A 3,507-nucleotide genomic window follows, 5' to 3' on the forward strand; every position below is an offset into this window, starting at 1 on the left:
TCAGGGAATCCATGGTCTATCACTGAGTGTGCTCGTTTTATCCCAAGATGTTATTCATGATTTCCCCAGAAAGTAAAGTAATGTGTGAATCTGTAAAAAAATGATGAGAAAATAGAATAAGCTTAAAATGAAAATAAAGTCATCTGTAAGTATACAATTCAGACAATTTCTACAAATATTGTGATAGTGTGAGAATATGATTTTTATGGATTCAAAATGCTCCACATTTTGGTTGTGCTGTAATTTTTTTGGTTATTTAAGATTTTGTTTGTTGGAGCCTTTTCATTGTTGTAAAGAAAACTGCATTAAACATCCTTGCACACAAATCTCAGGTTGTGTGTGTGTGTGTGTGTGTGTGTGTGTAAATATATGTTACGTATATGTTTAGTTTGTTAGTTCTAGTTTCTAGTTTCTAGAGGTGAAGCTGTGGGAATCCAAGAATATTAATTCTTTTAGGGATTTTGATACATAATACTAAACATATGTCTGCACATTACCCAACCAACCTGTTAATTTACCAAGAAAAATAAGCAAACTCATTGGGTAGGCCTCTGGATTCTGGCTGTTTGATGTATGTTTTTTTAAAACTTTCAACCAAATTCTGGCTTGAAATAGGAATGAAGTGAAATAAAATGTTTTGACACCCGTGTGTAGGAGAGTCATCGCTCCTACATTTTATATCTTATGAAGCAGCATTTTTAGCTTGCTAAGCATCACAGTGCGAGACCGTGTGACAAGAAAGCCATTTAAAAGAGCTGTGGATTGTGAGGTCCTTGGGCAGAGGATCGGGCAGGCCACACAGACATCTGGACGGCACATAGCTCCTGGAGGCCTCTGCATCACCCAGCCCTGGGCTTGCTTTCCAGCGTCAGGCGCACAAAGGTTCATTCAGTTGCGATGGATAAAAGAACGTGCACAGTTTATATTATGCTAACCCGAGGTTATCATCGACTGCAGGGCTGCCATTTCCCCTTCGGTCCTTTCTTCTAGATAAATCAGACTGCACCATCAGCAATGAACTCGTTAGCTTCCACTGAATAGGTCTTTTTTCTCGGTCTTGAAATTCCTACGACTTTATGTAACTTCCCTGTTAACAAAGACGAAAATAAATAAATACATTCTGCATGTGAAGAAAGAGAGAAAGACGAGTAGAGAGATGACGTGCCCCCTCAGAGGGCTCTTGATTAAACACAGGAAGGACGGGAACAAGTCTCCCCAGGATACCAGGGCGTATGGCAGCCCCTCCACCCTGTTTTTCTGAAAGGGGCCTTGAAGGAGCCCTTTCCACATGTGTAAGTGCTGGTAACTGCTTCAGAGTCACAGCCACTGGCTGCGGGGCCCGCAAGGAGCCAGAATGTTTGGACTTAGGGCAGTGGGGCCATGGCTCTGGGGCTCCCTTCAGGCTGGTGCCGTCCCGGTAAGTCACGGAGAGCGCCTGTGGTTTACACACACACACACACACACACACACACACACACACACACACGAGCATCCCAGAGCTGAGGCCGTCTTTCCGTTCGGGCCTGGAATTTGTCAGAGGTGGTGGAGTTGGTGAGTCAGCCCCAGCCCTTATTTACAGGTCTGGCCTCCTATGCCAACCTTCCGCCCTGGTGTCAGGTTCCTGGGAAGGATGGGAGGCGGCACCCACTCGAGGAGCCAGGTCCGATGAGAACACACCTGTGGCGTGTTTGCCCTTCAAAGGCAGAGGTGAGAAAGACAGCGCTCCTCCCTCGTGGTGCTCGCGTTCCGGGGGAAGCAACAGTAACCATAATCAATGAAGTGTAAGTCCATAAGCCACAGGGTGAGCTGTGCCACAGAAGGAAACGGAGCCAGCAGACTGGGGGAATCAGCCCGACGTCACTGTCTGGCAGCCTCACTGTGAGGGTGATGCAGAAGGAATCTGCAGGCTGTGGGGATATTGCCCCTGGGTCACTTGGGAGAAGAGGATTCTGCCCAAGCCTGACACTGGTGAGTCCCTGCAGGTGTGGAGTTGGGAGGGGCCGCAGTCGGCATCATGGTGAGAAGGAGGCCTTAGGACAAGGGGCAGGCTATGGAGTCACTGCGAGGTCCTTGGATTTGCCCCGAGATGTGGGAGCCAACAACACAAAAGCCCTTTGCAGGACCTCAAGGCTACTCAGCAGTGGCCTCCTTGCTGGCCTCCAGCCCTCCCCCCCGCCCCCCGTGGTGACCTCAGTGTGCCTGAGCCTGTGACTTCTGGAATCCACTCTTGAGCCAGGGGCCCCACATCCCCTGGGGGCCGGTTCCACTCATGGGGAGGGCAGAGGTGCTGGGACTCTGTGGCTGGTAGGTTCAAGACCTGTAGCCCGGCTCAAGCCTAAGCCAGCATTGGCTCACAGTGGGGACATGGCAGGTCATGTCCTGGTATGCCTGGTGGTCCCTGCTGTCTGCTGATGCTTGGCAGCTGCCTGGAATAAAGCAACAGACGTCACCAGCGTCCAGATTCAAAATCACATTCCCTACCCATGAGCTGATCTTCCCGTGAAAGGGTGCAAGGAACCAGTTTTCCTCCAGATTGCTTTCTGCAGTTCTCTGACGCATCAGGCCTTTTATCTCCAACGCGACTGTGGATGGAGAATGACCTGATTCACATTTCCAGATAAAGCTCTTCCCAGCAAACATCCCCCAGGACAGAGACAAGCAGGGCCCACACTCACACCTGCGCTTCCCTCGGCTTGTAGAAGGCGTCTTCTGGTTCCGTCTGAGCTTCTGGCCTGGGTAGCGGCCATCCCTGCACGGAAAGGCCTTGCCTTGGGCTTCCTGGGTAGGTCAGCAGGGTCAGCGAGCTAATGAACCTACTTATCAGATGCCCGAGTTTGGTTCCCCCCCGTGCCTCACGACTGCAGTCATTCTTTCTGGCTCTCGGTGTTTCCTTAGAGTTGATTTCCTCACCTCCTTCTGTTTCCTGAAGCCAGGCCACAGGAGCAGGCAGCCAGCTGGGTTCAGGGCCAAGGGCTACTGCGGCTCATTTCCATCTCGGTGTAGGGAAGGTCAGTCTGGAGGAAAATGCTCCAACAGCCAGGATTTTAGGAGGTCCAGGGGCAGCCCCTGCTTGCTTTTCTTCTGGGGCTGGGCAGGTCAGAGGGCTGTGGCCCGACTGCCCCCACCTGCTGCCCACCAGGCAGGGGAGGGCCCTGCTCCTGACCTCTTCCAGGCTCCAGAGGCTTCCTGAAAACTGAAGCAAGCTCTTTTGAACTGTACACTCATAAATGAGCTACACTCATGTGCGGAAGCATTTTTTTAATGACAATAAAAATACAGAAAAAATATAAGGCATGATTTGAGTTCACTTGAGTGCTGTTGTCTGCTTCCGCAGCGTGCAGAGAGACGGGGACTGGGGCCAAAGAGCCAGGCTGGCCCTTATTAGTGATGATGCATTTATCAGGGTTCTGTTAGCTTGGAAGAGACAGGGTCTGACCCTGAAATAATTAAATGGAGGGGAATCGAGGGCCCTACCTCTGAGCAGGATAGGGGTGCAGCCAGAGGGTA

At 50.6% G+C, this 3,507-nt stretch overlaps 1 long non-coding RNA gene across 1 annotated transcript; it reads right to left on the minus strand.

Annotated features, from left to right (window-relative positions):
* Positions 1-674: 674 nt before the first annotated feature.
* LOC308630887 lies at positions 675-2,900 on the minus strand. The gene is made up of 3 exons (XR_014018064.1): positions 2,678-2,900; positions 2,482-2,582; positions 675-1,087 (listed from the first exon to the last, which is right to left on the minus strand). It is a non-coding gene; the product is annotated as an uncharacterized lncRNA (long non-coding RNA).
* Positions 2,901-3,507: the final 607 nt, after the last annotated feature.

The sequence above is a fragment of the Spermophilus citellus genome, assembly GCF_964194105.1.
Source record: "Spermophilus citellus genome assembly, chromosome: 11".
Taxonomy (NCBI): Eukaryota; Metazoa; Chordata; class Mammalia; order Rodentia; family Sciuridae; genus Spermophilus; species Spermophilus citellus.